At 37.6% G+C, this 18943-nt stretch overlaps 1 protein-coding gene across 2 annotated transcripts in view; it reads left to right on the forward strand.

Annotated features, from left to right (window-relative positions):
• Positions 1–18943, forward strand: part of GULP1 (GULP PTB domain containing engulfment adaptor 1) — a 153651-nt gene that overhangs the window by 46307 nt on the left and 88401 nt on the right. The window contains exon 2 of one of the 2 annotated variants that reach the window (XM_034065673.1): positions 6289–6405. The exons of the other annotated variant lie outside the window; for it this stretch is intronic. The gene's annotated coding sequence lies outside the window, so the exon portion shown is untranslated. The remainder of the gene's footprint in view (positions 1–6288; positions 6406–18943) is intronic. 2 annotated transcript variants of the gene reach the window in all.

Below are 18943 nucleotides of genomic sequence, written 5' to 3' on the forward strand. Positions count from 1 at the left end.
CTACTTTAATTGCCTTCCATAATAAATTCTTTCTACCAATAGGTGAAAATTCTTGTAAATCTCTTTCTGATTTTTCCAAGAGTGTTCACTTCGGTGTGCTCATATCATCTCTGTTTTCCAGGTCAGTAATTGAGGCACAGTTAGGTGACATTTAATGGTCAGATAAAAAATATGTATAGAACTGTATCTTAATTCTCAAACAGTGTCCTGTCCAATTTTTATGCTTCATTGTTCTTTCATGTTTTTATGAAATTTTCTGTTGTCCAGTACTCCGGCATCTAAATTGTTGTAATTTCTACATTTTTGATTCTTAGTGAGAGTAATAATAGCACAAGTGGAAAATAAATTCATGACATCCTCAAGAATAAAAAGAAATGTATAGTCGTAAAAAAAGAAGGATTCATGGACTATTTTGTTCATTCTGTCAGTCAGATCAGCCCTTGTCACAGTGGTAAAGGCTAGTCAGTGAGTCATAGTTGGCTTGTCTGTGCTGAGCCTTCAGATTAGACAGTGACTTTTGCTATCTGACTGAAATTCCCCTGCACTCCTTCCCAGTAACTGTAGGGGAGTATGAAGCAGTGACTTCTGCTGAGTCCTGCAGCTGCTGGCCTGTCAGTAGTGGTGCACTGTCTGAATACCTGGTGAGACAAAAATCTGTCCTGAAGGTGATGTGTCCTGAAACAGTTGCATCTGTATTAAGGGGGTTAAAACAACTTGTGTGCTCATGACTGGACTTGCTGCCTATCAAGAAGCTGTAGGATAAATAGGATTTTAGACAGATTGCATTTCTTCAGTTTGCTTTTGATTCTTTAGGGTGCAGTCAGATACTGAGACTTCTCTGCAAATGTAAAGAGATTTTCCTTGCTCTAACTATTATTTTGGCATTAATTAAAACGTAGGAATAAGATAGTTGTTGCATCCTGTAATAGGGATGTGTATCTTGCTCATTTCTCTAGTCTTAGAAATCTTCAAAGTATCCCTGGGATAAATTCCTCTCATACAGAGGAATTAAGCGACATTCTACTTTGATCTTTCTTCCCTGCTTGAGTGCCTGCATTTTTAGTTTCATCTTTGCAAATACCTTCTTACTCAAAGTGTGAGAAATGACTGGCTAATCTGGAAATTCAGTATTTTATATTAGTTCCCTCCCCCCAGCCTTTTCCTTGTGTAGAGGACAGTGTGATTTTTGAACTGTGAAAAGTCAGAGCTGGCCTCCCCTGAGAAGCACCCTAGCATCCTGCTCCCTGAATTAACCTGAGGAACTTGGCTTAGTGGATTTTGATTTTTTGATACCAGTTGGTTTGCTTATTTGTATTTGCTTCCTTGGAGGCTCTTAACACCACAGCAAATATTGGAAAACTTCCCCCATCTCTCCCCCCACAACTTTTTTTGGAAGATTATATGGGCAGCTGGTTGTTTAAATGAATGTCAGACTTGTCAAGAAGTTCCTTTTTTACTTGAATACAGTTGTTGTTATCTAATCCATGTTCTATCTGCTTCCTTCCTTAATCTGCTGCAGCTCATTGTGTTATGGAACATACTGTAATGTTTGCATTGCATAGGGGTTTAATTCTTTTGAGTACTTCAGCATTGCTTTTTCTCTTTTATCACCCACCCTAGAATTACTTTAGGCCTTTACATGTTATTATTAATCTTTAGTCAGGATTACTGCACATTACACCACAGATCCAATTAAAAAAAAACCCTATACTCTCCACATTACTTTATGGGCATTAGATAAAGGAAATTGTAATATGAAATGCACAGAACCAAGGTGCTGAGACATAGAAGACTTTTAATCCCATGTGTGGAATAGCAGATTCTTTTTTACATCTGCTATACGAGAATATAACAATTATTTCCGTGACCTTGCAAATGAAGGAAAATATAATATTTTCATCTTTCTTTTGCAAAATATTTTACATTTAAATTCTGTAGGAATGCAATAGGGGATGCATCTGTGAACTGGAGAAGATAGGTAGAGAGGGATGGATGTAAGCCAAGTTGGAAAGGGGAGTTTCAAGAGGGCTGGTTGCTTAGCTGAGGCTGTTGGGGACTGTGGAGACTTTCCTTTCATGTGGCTTTAAGGGTTGGATTTTTTTTTTTTTAATCAAGCAATGTATTTGCACTGGATGTGCTGAATGTGCCCACTAGGACATTGGTTATTCATCCAGGAGTTTTCAAAGAGCATAGTTTAAATGGTTTGGAACATTCTGCTCTGAGAAGATGTCAAGCATATACTGTACCTTACACAGATTTTATAGCCATGACTAAATGCTATTTGATGTCTTCTAAAACTGCTATAACTTCTATTAAGCTATAATTATAAAGAAGCTCTGCCCTCTCTTGAAGGTGGAGTAAATCTGAAATATTTAGGAAGAATTTACACTGCATACTGGGCTTGTATAATTTGGAATGTATTTTGATAGCTGAGTCTCAAGTGTGCTGCTCTTCCCGTGTATTGTTATATGATGTGGATATTATGAACTTGTGCCTGATTGCCGAATCTTTTGACATGTGTAAGAGAAAAAATTCTTTACAATTTTTGCATGTAGTGCACTTTATAAATATTTGTCTTGTTACTACGATAAACAGAATCTGTAATTGGGGAGAGGCAGTGCTACTTAATGTTACAAAAATACTGTTTTACCAACTGCATAGAGCTGAAGAGATTTTGTGCAACAGAGCACCTCAGAAGGACAACAGCAGAGCATGTCAGAGGGACTTACATGCCTTTCTCTGACAATTCCACCGTAAGAACTTCTCTGCATGGTTTCTGAAATGTCTGCACCTTGAATGTAACTGGTGAATTGCATTAAGTTTTTGCTGCACATCTGAGTCCTTATACTGACAGTTGCTCTATAAATGCAATTCTTGAAATGCTGGTTATGGTCACTATGTACAGTGCAATATGAATGAGTTTGTGAATAACAGTTTGCTGTCAGGCAGCTGTCAGCAACTTCAGGCGCTGTAGGGTGAACTGCAAATAAGAAAAAAAAAGAGCAGAGCCATTGGATCTGTGATGCCCAGTTCTGCTGCTGCTTCTGATCCAATCTTGAATGCTGCATTAATAAGTGTTGCCTTCCAGAGCGTTGTGTGACCTTTTCTCTTGTTCTGCTTTTACTGTGAAAAATACTGGTGGAATACTGTTACTATATAGCTGCAAGAAGAAATAGGGAGAGGCAAGTAGAAGTTGTTTAATATTTTTATTGTTTAAGTAAGCAGTAATTTAAATCTCACAAACAAGGTGTCAATCTAGGTGTGAACAACAGTTAAATATGTGTTTTAGACTTGTTTTCTGGATTGGATCCTGTGTCAGTAGACATGAAAATGTTCAAGTAGATGCTGTCTTCAAAACCTGAGTTTGGAGAGAGGGGGCTGAGGATTTAGAGCTTCTCCTGTCTTTAGGGAGACAGAAGGTGCTTGGCTGTACAGGCTCAAGTAGAGCCACAACATCATTGCATGTTAATGGTTTTATCTTCTGTCTGGAATATGGAGTTCATAAATAGTACAGATTTGGATTAGAAACAAAAATATGTTATTGCAAAAGCTGAACTTATCGCTTCTCTACTTTTTGCATTAATTTTTGAAGAAAAGTATAAGAAATAGAGCATCAGTGTGAGTGTGTGAGTGTAGCGTTTGCTTGTTGAGTTCAGTACTGCCATGATGATGAAATAGTACAGGACAGATTTCAGATTAGATAAAGGGAAAATCTTTGTATGTTGTAACTCCAGAACATACCTTAAGCAGATGCCCTTTAGCAACATACTGTCTTGGAATTCTTATAAAGGCCTGATAGAAGCAAGTGAAATTGTTGAGTGAAATAATTCATCCCTTATGCAGTGCTTAGGGACACCTTCCACTAACCCAGGTTGCTCAAAGCCCTATCCAACCTGACATTGAGTATTTCTAGGGGTGGGGCATCTACCACCTCTCTGGGCAGCCTGGTCTGGTGCTTCACCACCCTCGTTGTAAAAAATTTCTTCCTTCTATTTAGTTTAAATCTACCCTCTGTTAGTTTAAAACTATTACCCCATATCATACTGCAGCAGACCCTGTTAAAAAGTTCGTCCCCATCTTTCTTATAAGCCCTCTTTAAGTACTGAAAGACAGCAGTACAGTCTCTCTGGAGCCTTCTCCAGGCTGAACAACCCCAGCTCTCTCAGCCATTCTTCATTGGAGCGGTGCTCCATCCCTCTGATCATCTTCACACTCCCCGTGGTCTCACTAGAGCAGAGGGGCAGAATCTCCTCCCTGACCTCGCAGCACTTCTTTCGATGCAGCCCAGGATACAGTTGTCCTTCTGGGCTGTGAGTGCACTTTGCTGGTTTATGTCCAGCTTTTCATCCATCAGTACTCCCAAGTCCTCCTTGGCAGGGCAGCTCTAAATCCCTTCATGCCTCAGCCTGTATTGATACTGAGGGTTGCCCTGACCCAGGTGCAGGACTTCCAGTTGGCCTTGTGGAATCATAGAATCATAGAATAGTTAGGGTTGGAAAGGACCTTAAGACCATCTAGTTCCAACCCCCCTGCCATGGGGAGGGACACCTCACACAAAACCATATCACCCAAGGCTTCATCCAACCTGGTCTTGAACACTGCCAGGATTGGCGCATTCACAGCTCCCCTGGGCAACCCATTCCAGTACCTCACCACCCTAACAGTAAAGAATTTCTTCCTTAGATCCAACCTAAACCTCCCCTGTTTAAGTTTCAACCTGTTACCCCTTGTCCTATCACTACAGTCCCTAATGAATAGTCCCTCCCCAGCATAGGTCCCCTTGAGTTACTGGAAGGCTGCTATGAGGTCTCCACGCAGCCTTCTCTTCTCCAGGCTGAACAGCTCCAACTTTCTCAGCCTGTCTTCATATGGGAGGTGCTCCAGTCCCCTGATCATCCTCGTGGCCCTCCTCTGGACTTGTTCCAACAGTTCCATGTCCTTTTTATGTTGAGGACACCAGAACTGCACACAGTACTCCAAGTGAGGTCTCACAAGAGCAGAGTAAAGGGGCAGGATCACCTCCTTTGACATCCTTTGGTCACGCTCCTTTTGATGCAGCCCAGGATAATGTTTGGCTTTCTGGGCTGTGAGTGCACACTGAAGCTGGCTCATGTTAATTTTCTCATTGACCAACACCCCCAAGTCCTTCTGTGCAGGGCTGCTCTGAATCTCTTCTCTACCCAACCTGTAGCTGTGCCTGGGATTGCTCCGACCCAGGTGTAGGACATTGCACTTGTCATGGTTAAACTTCATGAGGTTGGCATCAGCCCACCTCATGAGCATGTCAGGGTCCCTCTGGATGGCATTCCTTCCTTCCAGCATATCAATGGAACCACATAGCTTGGTGTCATCAAACCTCATGAAGTTCGCACAGGCCCACTGCCCATGTTTGTCCAGGGCCTTCTGGATGACTTCCAATTCCCTAGGTGTGTCAGCTGCGTCACTCAGCTTGGTGTCATCTGTAAACTCTCCAAGGTTGCACTTGATCCCGGTGTCTGTTATTAAACAGTAGTGGTCCCAGTACAGACCCCTGAGAAACACCACTTGTCACTGATCTCCATCTGAACATTGAGCTGTTGACCACTCAGTGGCAACCATCTAGCCAATTTCTCATCCACTGAACAGTCCATCCATCAAATCCATATCTCCCCAATTTAGAGAGAGTGTTGTGGGGGACCATGTCGAAGGCCTTACAGAATTTCAGAGAGATGACATGCATGGTTGTTGACTTGCTCACTGATGTAGTCACTCCATTATAGAAGAACACTAGGCTGGTCAGGCAGGACTTGCCCTTGGTTGAGGCAGTGGTGGCTGTTTGGAGTCACTTCCCTGTCTTCCATGTGCCATAGCTTAGCTTTGAGAAGCATCTCTTCTGTGATCTTCCCAGTCAGATTGATGAGGCTGACAGGCTGGTACCTACCAGGATCCTCTTTAAATTTGCAGACACATTTCCTAGCATGTGTGGGAGTACAGCATTCTCTTTTAACTAATAAGTAGTCAAACTACTGTTCTGTGTGTTAAACGGTTATTTTATTGGTGTAGGACAGTGTATATAAGGAAGTTATGGGAAAAGATTTAAATTGGAATTTCTATTTGAACATAAAGCTCTGTTGCTTCCAACATTCTAGTCTGGTTAGATCTTTCCAGCAAAATTGTATTAAATTGTGTGAAATATTTCCATTAAGCTGTACCTTCTAAATTTGAGAAAAGAATTAAATATGAGAAAATAATTTTTATGCTTTGATAATTAACTTGTTCACAACTTTTATCTGTCACTGTTTATTCCAGTACAAGAAAAGCTAACAGCAGTAACAAAGGTTCAAAAATGTTGATAAAGGAGTGATCTATTCCACATGAAAATTAGTGTCTGCTCTGTACCTTTACAAGAAATCTGAACACAAAAGGGTAAGCCCTTTTAATTGTTGCCGTGATTTGCTTTACAGAAAAGGATTATGCAAATGTTTGCTTTTTCTTGGTTGAGTGGTATTTTAAGATTGTGATGAACTATTCAACTTATATTTTGTTTGTTTATTTTCCATTTAAAGCACTTGTAACAAAGCTACAAGGCTAAGTTTACAGACTTTGGGGGTTAGAGATCGGCTTCTGTCCATTTCCCCTATTAAGCAGTGCCTGTTAAGTGGAGTCAGCTTTTGAGTGAATGGCAGGACCAAATTGTTGACCCAGAGCTTGCTAAGTCTAAGTAACTGTGTTTTACTAACCCTTTTGTTGAGTGAGAGAGTAATGCTTACAAATTGGCTTTTGTGCTCTTTACCCCACTTCTCCTTTCTTTTTCTGCCCTTCTGTTCTCCACAGCTGATAACTCACTGCTTAGATTGAAAACACTGCTACAGTCCCCTGAAGCTGCAGCCTCCTTGCTTTTCTCTTTGTAGACAAAAAGGGCTTGTCTGGATAAAGGGAAGTTTCCCTTGATTTATTGGAAATAAGGCAGAATTTGCAGATGTGGAATGTTATGAATAAGAATTTATTTATGGAAGTGGTTGTAATATACTTGTTAAGAACATTAAATAAGTATTTTCAAAGTGTGGATAGGAAACTAAGAGGCTCTGGAAAACCGAATATTTTGTTTAGCTGAAAGGAAGGTAAGCTAAAACTATGTAGCAAATTTTTGTTGTTTTGAGAGTATAAGCAAAACATTTGTTTAGCATTCTAGTGGTTAATAAAAACTTTCTCTTGTCTTGCTTATTTCAGTTTCAGCAGTGTGCTTTAGAGCAAGTGCATATCGCTTCATTTGATTTTAAATCCCCAAATCCATTGAAGTACCTCAGAGAAAGTGTAGAGCTAAAGTCAGATTAGGCTGAGTCAGTCTGTCAACACTGCTGGCTTTCCTGAAGGTTATCTTTAATCTGGCACCAGGATGGCCATTGCTATGATATTGTAGCCTCTTCAAAGTGCTCACATGATTTCATTACTTCTTAAAGATGGATCAGTAGTGTGCAGTTCCCTTCTGACCTCCTTTGTGTCTCTTGATGTCTCTAATATAGGTGTTATACAAACTGTGCTTCAAGTAAAAGTTCCATGAATTCTGAATTACTGCTGTGGCATTATCTTGTAGGATGACCCAGGATAACTTCCATTCCTGCTGGTTTTCAGAAAGTCAGTGTGTGTTGATGACTTTATGCTGTTACTTCCCAATTCTGTCTCAGACAGGTCCTGTGGTTCTTATTTCATGGATGGCTGGGATGTAAGGCTGTTGTTCTTGACTTCCTCTGTAAAATAAGACAAAGGGTATACAAGTAGCTAGCTTTCTTTTTTAGACTCTTTTACTATGTAGGTAAGTATTCTTCATTAAAAGACCTTTCTCATGGGGCAGATAGGAACTGGGGGAAAAGAAAGGGGTGTGTGAAGACAAATAATACTTGAAAAAGAAAAACTCGAAGCTTATCAGTTGCAAAAGGGAACAGTAGCCTGGGAACAAATGGGAGGAGATGGATTTTTTTCTTCCTGACAACAGTAACTCAAAATCTCTCCTACGTATGTACTGGATTCTCCTTTTATCTTTGCACTTGAAAAAGACTACCTAAAAGATCTCTCCTTCCACAGGGTAAGGCAGAGCCAGACCCATTAGCAAAAAATGTTGATAGGACTCATTACCAGTCCAAAACACAGAATCACTTTGTAGAGATAGTCTTACATGAAACAGATTTATTTAAGATGCTTAGATACAAATTCTTTTGCTGATTTGCAGCAGGCTTATCACGTATTTGGAGTACTGGAATTTAAAGACAAAGTTGTTTTAAGTTCGAAGTCCTTTATTTTAAGAATAGCGGATCCTTGGGCTTTTAAAGGTGTATGTAGTTTTAGTGTCCATCAGTTACTGAAGAATGTGCTGTTGCAAATTTACAGCAGAAATTACATGGAAAATACAAAGACTCACAGAAAGGTTTAGGGCTGGGATTAATCACTGACATTTTCAAAATCAGATGTTGACCAGTGACAGGATCTAAAAACTCTGAACTGGTAAATGTGCTCTAAATTCCCAGTAGTGAAAAGAAATGTCTCAACTTCCCTGTGTTATTTTGCAAAAGGTTAGAATGTATTTTTACTGTAGCAGTGATGTACTGCAGTAGTAAATGGTAGGAGGTTCTGGCATGCATGACCTGGTTCATCTGGGTAACACTATTGATTTTTTTTTATCTTTTTTTTTTTCAGTGACTCTGCCTTAGTTAATTTTAACTTCATTTTCTGATTCTTGATTAGCTCAGTGGTAAGTTGTCACTACAGCACTCGACTCCCTAAGGACATGATCCATAAGGCAGATTTTTCCAGTGGAGGGTCATGATTCAACTAATTTATACATAATTTAAACAGCAGTTGGCCTAATACTCTGAAGTGGCATTTGAGATACTTAAAGTCCAAGAGTTAGATACCATAAATTAGTGTTTGTGTTAAGTACTCCTTAGAGGCCTGCAGGAGCAGCCAGTGGGACATGTAGTGCTCCTTGTGTGAATTTTTTCAATAGGTATGTGGAGTTAAAATCTCAAGGAAGATTGAGAAAGCAGTTGCACTTAACACAGAAATGCTGTTTAACATTTCATTGGCAAAGCTTTATTTCATCGAAGTTGATGTAATATTTGTTTGCCTAGACTCTGTGTTTGGATTTATAGTTTTATTACCAAATAAATGAACATAGTAAAAATGTCTTCATGTGGTTAGAGTAAGCTAATGAACTCTGACTTTTGCATTTACTGATGTTTTACATTTTTTGTAAGGTTAGTGCTGAGCTGTGTTTAGTTACTTAAAACAGTTTTTCTAAGATACAGAGAATTTGTTTCCATGTTAGCATCATAGTGGTTTTGTCAAGCTGAGCTGATGTCTCAGAATGCTGTACAGATGCAGCAGATTGAAGATAAATGAGTTGAATTAATGTCTTTTCTGGCTATTTCAGAGCAACCTGCCTGTGGACCTTAGTGTGACTGTCACTTCACCCAAGTCCTTATTTACTGAAAGATTTCATATGTATATTGATGCTGTGGTTTCCAGTTCAGTACTGCAGTATGAGCCAGTGTGGAAGTTGGCAGTGCAGGACTTTGTGTCAGTGTGGGAGAAGGGCAACATAAGTAGGAGTGTTTGGGGACAGAAGGCAGGGAAAGGCATAACTGCTCTAAGAGTGTGTTAAAATCAAATGTGAAACTGTTCACATGACTAGAGTAACATCAGAACTAAACATGTTTAAATAGCTATGATTCTGTGAAGTGGTTTTCAGCTGGCTAGATGGTGAGTGGTTAAAGTGCTTTAGCAAAGTTTCTAGAAGAATCAGAAGCTATGGTCTAGATTAGTTTTTAAGTAGCATTATGATTAAGTCAAAACTGTACAAAATGTCATCTCATTAGGGTGGTAACTAAATTGATGGGTCATGGTTTGGAGCTGTATGTTTTAATAAGTAATATTATCCATGTATAAATAATCTATACATTAAAAGTTTTTTTTTCCCCCTTAAAACAGTTAAAACCATTCTTGTATTTTTATGGTGTTCTGAGTGTGAGTAAAACATACTAAGATGGTGTTCAAATAGGATGGCAAAGCTGTTGTGTACATAGTCTGGATTTTGGAGTTCTTCCTGTAGGTCTTTAAGCCCACAAGAAAAGCAGTAAAATCTAGTGTTCATTCCCAGGTGTCTGCCTGATTGGGATCTTTTTTTAGTTCTTTCATTGTATGTGCGTCCTGTTTTCAGAGCTAACAAATTTAAGTATACCCGTAAAAATCTTTGTGCTCAGTATTGCTGAACACGATCTCTTTATTAAAACTCTGTTTCTCTCCTTTGCTATTTCTGCCAGGCTGCTGCCATACCTTCTGTCTGTCTGCCACTAGGTCTCTGCTTGCCCTTCCAAACAGCTAGGTTGGTTTTGTCACTCCTTTTTCTTGGTTCTCTTTGTTGTCTGTGTAGTACTGGCAAGGAGCCATCCAAGGCTGTAGCCAAATGACTGAAAATATAAAATTTTTTCTACATCTGTTTCAGGATGTTACCTTGATTTCTTAGGGTCACCTATATTACAGGCATCCTGCCATCTGGGGGAGAGTCACTCCTTTTTAGAGAGCCATTAAACTTTTGCAGGTTTGCAGGTGGTGAAGATTCTGACACATTTCTAATTACAGTCTTCTTTATAGGCAATTATCCTTTTTTTTTAAACCTGCTTCTAGGTTGCATTATTTTTATTTTTAATTCAGCTTTAGGCTTTAGCATCTCTGAAAGTCAAGTAGCTATATCATTTTAATCTCAAACTTTTTGTGTTATTATTAAAATAAATGGGTGCATTGCAGTGCCTTTTGGCATAATGTGTAAGGTCATACTCTAATTACCCTTTAGTTTAAGGTATGTTTTAAGCATTTAATTCTAGCTGCTTTATCCCTGTTAATGAAAATAACTGGAACTGAGGACTCACCTGTACAAGAAAGGGGTTCATCAGTAGCAAAATCTGCTGTCATTCAGAAGTGTCACCAGCCTGATGCAGTCAGTGAACTTCTTAGATGCCCTGCTGCATCACTGCTTCAATCTTTACAATTTGCTGTAATCTTACAGAATAGCCTGATTGACTTTATGGAACGCACATGGAATGCAGTGACACAAGGAATGCAATGGTGACACAGCCAGCTGCTCGTCAGTGTGGCAGGTGGAGATAAGTGTGTCATAAGTGGTTTCCTGAAAGGCTGTCAGTAGCTTGAATACATATAACCTGTGTTTAAAAAAAAAACAAATAAACAAAAACTGAATGTATTTTTCTTTTGCATTTGTGACTTCATCCCCTGCCCCCATGTGGCTTGAACTGTGCTTGGAAAAAAGGCCTGTGTTTGTAGTTGCCTCTTTGCTATCTAATGCTTACTTGGGTTACAATGTTCTGCTTTTGAAATTCCTTGTCAAAACTACTTGCTTCCTTTCTTTACTTACCTACAGAAAATATGACATCTGGCCTTATTAGGAATACATAATGGCTATCAGATTCTGCATTTATAGAGGTAGACTTTTCGCTATGAGTAGAGATGAATCAAAATATCAGAGGTCAACTCTAATGGTTTTCTAAGACAACTCTATACTATATTTTATTCTTTATATCTCTCGCAGAGGTTTAGACAGTGAAGTTGCACAGATGTCATCTACCAAACCCTGAATTTCGTTTTTAAATGCAAGTCTGTTCTTCCATACTTTTGAGTCATGTAAAGCATTAAATTAAAAACCAGTCACTCCATCTCTGGATAGCTTCCCACAGCAGATTCTTATTTATTAGGTAATTTCATTTTTATTTGACACTGGTTACGTGATATGTGAAATTGAAAAAGATGTCATTCTAAACTTCAAGATGCAATCTGTTGCCACTTCTTGTTTTCATTCATAGATTATTTTTAAGATCTCTCTCTAAAGTTAACATTCCTAACAAGTATGAAGAGTTCTGTATTTTTTTGTCTTCCTGGAGTGGAAAGATCAGCTGTAATATTTTTTTGACTGCTCTTGAGACAGGGAGAGAATTGCATGTCATGGTTCAATGGTTATGGATTTAGCATGAAAACAGACTATCTTGTTAAGAATCAAAGTACAGTATTATAATTCATGTTGTATTTATTTTCTTATTGTTTATTTGGTTTTATATTTATATATTACTGCCTCTAATTCAGTTCCAAATTTAGAGAGGAAAATTTAGAGATTTGTTTATCACATTAATCTGTGTCAGGAGGCTGTTTTGATTCTGTCCTTTTACAGACAGAAGTAACAGAACTAAATTAAAAAAGGTTAATAATAATCATAGAATCATGGAATAGTTAGGGTTGGAAAGGACCTAACAGAAGTATAAAAACAGTAAAGTACCTTCCCCCTATTTGTATTACTTCCTTTTTGTAATAAATTGCTGCTTCCTTTTAATCCTCACCTTTAACTCATTTGTACCAGAGAAGTGGGAAGACTGAAGCTACCCAAAGTGTATTCAACCTCTTAGATGTACTAGAAGTGATGTTTCCACAGTTCTGTAACCATAATTCCTGATTTTATTAATGTTTTGATAATTGGGACACTTCTGTTGAAATGGAAGTACAGAAACCCAAGAGGCTTACAAATGTCTGAAAATGTGAGCCAGATGTTTTGCTTCACTTAAATATTGCCTAGGCTGTAAATGACAGCTTTGTTCATAACATTTTGAGGGGTTTATGAAAGTCTGTACTTTGACAGCTCAAAAACTTGGTGCATGATTTAGCCATTACTAAAAGCTTACCTAATTGGCTCAGAAGTCATGTATACTATTTAAATCACCTTTCTTTTTGTCATTTTTAAGTCACTATGGAATTTGAGATAGAGATGAAAACACGAAAGGAGGTTTATGAATAAACGTAATGGAATCACACTGATGTAAACCAAAATCTACTTTAACAGAGAGAAACACTTAGATTTTGATGTATTTAAAAAAAATCAAATCAAGAAAAAACATTATTAAATAGGTCATGTTTCAGTGATGCAGGAGTATCAGAAAATAAAGGCCTGCTATATTACTGTTTAAGGCCATTAAAATAAACGCAACAAAACAAAACCACAAAACAACAAAGTATTAAAGACCTTCTATGAACTTTGTAGCACCTAAAATAAAAGCATTTTTAAAGGAACTTTAAAAAATCAACTTACCATATTTTAAATTGATTTTTTAACTTATGCTCTTCTGGGTTTCATGGTTGTGTGGTGGTAAGTAGGGATTCTGTCTACGTGTCCCCTTCTGCATGCTGCCTTCATCCCTTCCTCTTCCAGAATGTTTTGTCTTCCTGGGTGAATTTAATCCTTGTTGCCTCAAAAGTAACTCTCAAGCATATCTATTACGTGTTTACTCTGCCGTACTGAGACATCAGTTCGTAAGACTCTTGCAAAGTGCATACGCTTGACTGCCCCTCTGCCTTTGTGAGTGAGCTTCACTGAAATCCATGGTGAGGGCCTTGAATTTGTACAAATTCAGTGATTTGCCATATTACCATGGGCACAGTAATCCTACTTTAGAAGCCTGGGTGGAACAGGTAGGATTGACATCCATCCTCTTTTGTTGATCCTAGCTATGTTATTTGCCATAACATGAGGAATGCAGTCATACATTTTGTGGAAGTTGGCACACTGTCTTGTTCATATTTCCACCTTTTTTATCTTTTCTGCTTTGAAAGCTCCACTTAGCTATCAATCAGTTAATGCAATAGTAGTAGAGATCTTCTGTTTGAAAAGTTACATTGTGATTCTATAGTAGTGTCATGCTAACTGTAAAATAAATAGGAGCTGTCTAAGCTTGTTGTAAAAAAACCAAACCCAACAATAAACACCCCCCAAAAACCAAAACCCAAAACAAAACACCCTCCCCCCCAAAACCAAAAGCTGCTAATTTTCCATTTAGAGAAGTCCTTATGCACAAATGTTAAATTCGAAAGTCCCGGGTTTTACTGCAGCTGTCCATTTTTTCAGTGCCATTGGGAAGCCGTGTATTGTGTCTCCATCTTAATTTATGCACCTACGAGATGGAATGATAATAATCTTATAGAAGTACTTTTAAACTTTATCTGATGTCAATGGATGCTTCAACATCCTTTGTTGAAAGATTTCATAGATGCTAAATGCATTATGGGAGAGGAAGCAGCTTCTCCAGTGTTAACAAGCAACTAACTTCCTTTGTTATACCAATTTTAGCTCCAACATTAGTTTGGCATAAAAAAGAAATAATCATTTGGCTCATTAGTTCTGACTTCTTTATTTTGTTTTTTATCTGGAGGGGAAGGGGGTTGCTTATGAGACTTTTCAGAAAATTTGAAGGAAATTCAGGGGTTGGTTCATTTGTTTCAGTTTAAGTTGGGGTTTTTTTGTTTCTCTTTTGGCTACTTAGTAAGTGCTTCTGTTTAGTTTCCCAATGGCTTCATTCAAACTATGTTTGAAAACTTGATACCTACTAACTGGTGCAGACTCTAGTCTGAGTGTTAATTCATGTGTGAGCATCTTGAGGTTTTACTTCTTGAGAAGAATTCTTATGCTGGCACTTCCACTGATATTCTCCTTTTGAAGGAGCTATAAAATGAGAGATTATTTTAATTTGTCTCCGATAGTAATTATGCTCTCATCTTGTTGCTTTTGATATTAATTAAGTTTAAAAAACGGTGGTGGTGTTAATAGTTCTTGTGCTTTCTTGAAGTCAGAGTCCAGTTACAATACAGGATACTTTCTGGGATGTTAAACATACAAAGCTAAGTGGTTTTTAAAAATATCAGAGAGTTGTGACCAACAAGGTATACTTAAAATCCCTTTAGCAGGCACACACATTCTTCGATGAAAAGGGAAGGTGCAATTAATTTTGCATAATCATATGTGCAGTGGTATTCCAATAAGATTTAAATATAGATAGTTTAAGAAACAAATTAGAGCTGGCATGCTTCTAGTCATAAACAAAGTGAAGAAAAAGGAGCATACAGGTTTGGCAGAGTAATGGGGAACTTCCATCCACACTATACTGTAATACTTTGGCTCTGTTAATCCTCACTTAAAACAATACTTCCTCTTCTCTTCCTTTCCATCTAATCAAGGCATGTAAGTAATTTCACATGTAATTTTTTTCTCCTAGCTGAAATAACGTTTTATGCTTTCAGTTCTCAAGGTAACTGCTAATTACTAATTTTAATTTTTGTCTCTCCCCCCCTGATCCTAACAGTAGAATTGGGGTTTTTTTCCACTTTTCTTTACATACAGAAATTTGTGTTGTGGTTTACATCAGTGTTGTGGAGATACTGATTTTTTTTCTATGAAAAGTACAGTTTTTCTCAAGTGACTTAGATGCTCATGTTTTGTTGTTGTTGTTTTTTTTTTTTAAGGCAGTCAAAAATGTTTGTGAGGATTCAGTAACAAGTGCCTCTTGTCTGCATGCCATTAGTGAGCCAGTTGAGAGTGCACATCTATGTGCATATATATTCAATTAATTTCAAAAGAATGAGCTTTGCTTGAGTGATCTTGCATAAGTTTTCCATCAAAACAGAATGAGTTTTGGAGAAGTGCAGAAAACTGTAGCTAAAGATGTATGTTTGAGCAAGATTTTTATAGTACTGGACTGTAATGACTATGCCCTATTACAGAAATTCTCACAATTGCTGCATTTTTCAATTATTAATTTTGTGCTCAGTTTGGTTTTCTTTTACACAAAATTTAAAACTTCAGTCAAAGCAAGACTGTTTAAGATTGGTAATTTCACACAAATTTATTCTTTTTCTGTACTAGCTATTTCTATTGAAATGAATGGGGAAATGCTTAAATACCAGTAGAGATGCTTTCTTGTATGGTGGTTTCTTTGATTATCTATCTATCTATGTATCTATCTATGTATCTATCTATCTATCTATCTATCTATCTATCTCTATCTATCTATTGAATGTATAGCAACATTCAAGTGCTGTGGAAAAGCAGTATTCAAGAAGTGTTTGTGAAGTTGTGTTTGTATATGAATCTAAAACATTGAATAATTTAATTTTCATGAGCAGCCACCAGTATTATTTCTATGTGATTACATAAGTTACTTCTAGGACAATCTGAATAGTTCTTTGTGATTGATAAAATTGACAACATCAATCTATGTCGGGGGAAGGAGGAGGAGAGAATAGGATGTAGTTTGGTGTAGCAGTTGGATATGGGATGGAATTTTATGTTGATGGCTCTGATTTTTTTTCACCGGATGACTTCTAGGTTTGGTTTTTGAAAGCAGCATGATCTCAAGTGCATGAATGCAGTAGAGAGTTGTTTTATGTTCTGTGGTTTTGCTTTGAGTTCTTCACTCAGAATAAATATCTAGGAGAAGATTCTCTATGGCTACATGCTACAAGAGTCTGAAGAGTCCACACACTGATGGAGTTTTACTACAGCACAGCTGGTAGCCTCTGCAAGTTGTGCTTTCCAAGGAAGTCAGCACTGGACATTCAGATGCTTGGTGCTGACTGGTAGAGACAGGTGTTAAATATGTATGTATAAAGTTCAAGTGGAATTATCTTGCAGTCTTCAGCTGCACATATACACTTTAAAAGTATGTTTAAATTGAGTAGTTTTTTATACACTGTGGATCTGTACACTGATTTCTTGAAACCTTGATAGTGAAGCTTAAATTGCTGAACGAACTGAGGTGCTGTGAAACAGTTTTGCTTCATTGTTTATGAATCTAATTCCTGTACCCAGAGCCATAGGCCAGAGTTGATAGCTCAGATATGTATAGAAAGAAAGGGAAAAGAAATGCTTATCATAGGTGTTTAAGCTGATCAATAGAAACTTTCTGGCAAGGGCCCATTTCTATTTTTTAACAACTGTTTTTCTGTGGTTTGCTTGTTTGTTTGGTTGGTTTTGTTTGTTTGGTTGGTTTTGTTTGTTTGTTTGTGTTTTCCTCGTTTTCCCCCCAGTTTTCAAGGAAAGTCTAACTTTCTTTGAAAAGATACTGATACCTGCTTTTCACATACCTCTCCTTTTACAACCTGTAGTTCAATTATGGGCTCAGTCATTGAATATGTTAATAGTAGCTGTCTAAATTTCCTCCATATACTTGGGAGGATGACTTCTATTTATTTCTCTCCTCTGGTTCTGGAGGTTCAGCACAGATTGGTGCTGGTTACCTACCTATGGTACCTACCTGGGGAGCGAATGAGCTGTGAGCCTTAAATCACCATGAGCTATACATTTCATAGTAGATCGTTCTCAAGGTATCATGTACTTGTAAAGATCAGAAGATACTCCTTCCTCCCCACATATTGGAGATACCTCATTGAGAGTTTTTCTGTGTAAAGCTGACAAAAAAACCAAGAACATGGTAGACTTGCAGCATATTTGAACTACATGGAAAGTAGTTTGAGCCAAGGACTGCAGTAATGTCTTGCCAGTCTCAAGTAGCCGGTACCATTCTGTGTGCGATACAATGAATGTCTGAGTCTAACCTTGCTGATCTGCCATGCTTTTAAACACTTAAATGTTCTCCTTAGTCCTGACCATATGAAAAGATACAGAGCACTCCTATCCAGGAAGGCTGAAGAAATTTAAGTCTTGATAGCTTTGAAGTTCTATTATGTAATAGTCTATATCCCAGTAATTTCTACGAAATTACTCTAGGATGCATCACTTACCAAAATCTAAAAAAAAAAAGATTTAGAATAACTGTAGTAGTGTGAAATGCCTTGATGTTCCTCCTTAATGCAAGTTGTAATGAACTACTTGAACACATACCAGATCTACAAGACAGAGATGAGATTAATTTGTCATAAGTACGATTTTGGTTCCCATGCTATTGTGTTATTTTAATATCTGTGCTTTTAACATCATACCACGTCCTTGTTGAAATGTTGGGATTCCTCAGAATGTATTCAGAAGGACTAAAGAAGATAAGCTAAAGGAATGTAATATGATAAAGCCTAAAACCCAATATAATCTAGCTTTCAAGATACTCAGAGATTCATTTAAGTAGAAGTGACAAAAATGGGTATTACCAACTTTTTTCAGTTTTGAAAACTGTTGAAATCACTTAAAGCCTATCTCATCTGTATAAATAAAATTTAATACTGTCTTTGAGGCTAACCAGTTAAAACAAAGACTCTGAATGTATTAATGTTAATGAGAAATCTATTGCCTTTAATAGTAAGGGAATGTGTGTTTAATATCACTGATTTTAAAAGTCTTTGAGAAACAAATGACGCTTTAAGCTTTTGTTAAATGAATGACATTTGTATCTCATTGTTTCAGAGGCATTCAACTTGTTAATAAATCGGCTATGACAAAATCAGTTGAAAAATATCTCTGCCACACAGACTTCTAGTGTGATCTTTAGTGCAGGGAGGGAAATCGGCATAGGAATTGGACTGTAAAAGATAAGAAAGCAATTATATATGCACTCTGCATAGCAGTCTCTACACCTTGAGTTTATACAGAGCTCTGGTTCTCCTTTGAGGGAGAGTTGTGGAACAAATTAAGGTACAAAGTATGGACTTGAAGACTTGCAGGTAAATAGGCTTAATGATGTAATCTTTTTATTTCTTCCCCCTTTCAGTGTGATTATAAGTTTTTAGCATATAGTTCTTATTTCCATAAGAGGATGAGCTCTGTTAATTTTTCATTGATCTTTTAAACTAAAAAACAAATAAATAGCCCAACCAAAAAAAAAAAGAGTGCAAAAGAAAAAAAAAAACCCACCAAAAAACCACACAACAAACTGGAAAAATCCAAACAGCAACAACAACAAAAACCAACCCACCACCGCCTGCCCCCAAACCTGAAGTTTTTACAATTAAAAAACCCTCAAAGTGTGCCTACGAATGGTTACAACCATTTGTAGTGTCCCAGTTCAGACTTCTTTGTGAGAAGGTGATTATATTTTTAATTTTGTGTTCATAGTAAATTGGAGCAAGCCTGTTGAGCTCCTGGAGGGACAGTTGCAGCAGAGAAACATCCAGCGAAATCCATACAGAAGCAAAG

The sequence above is a fragment of the Melopsittacus undulatus genome, chromosome 8 (assembly GCF_012275295.1).
Source record: "Melopsittacus undulatus isolate bMelUnd1 chromosome 8, bMelUnd1.mat.Z, whole genome shotgun sequence".
Lineage (NCBI taxonomy): Eukaryota > Metazoa > Chordata > Aves > Psittaciformes > Psittaculidae > Melopsittacus > Melopsittacus undulatus.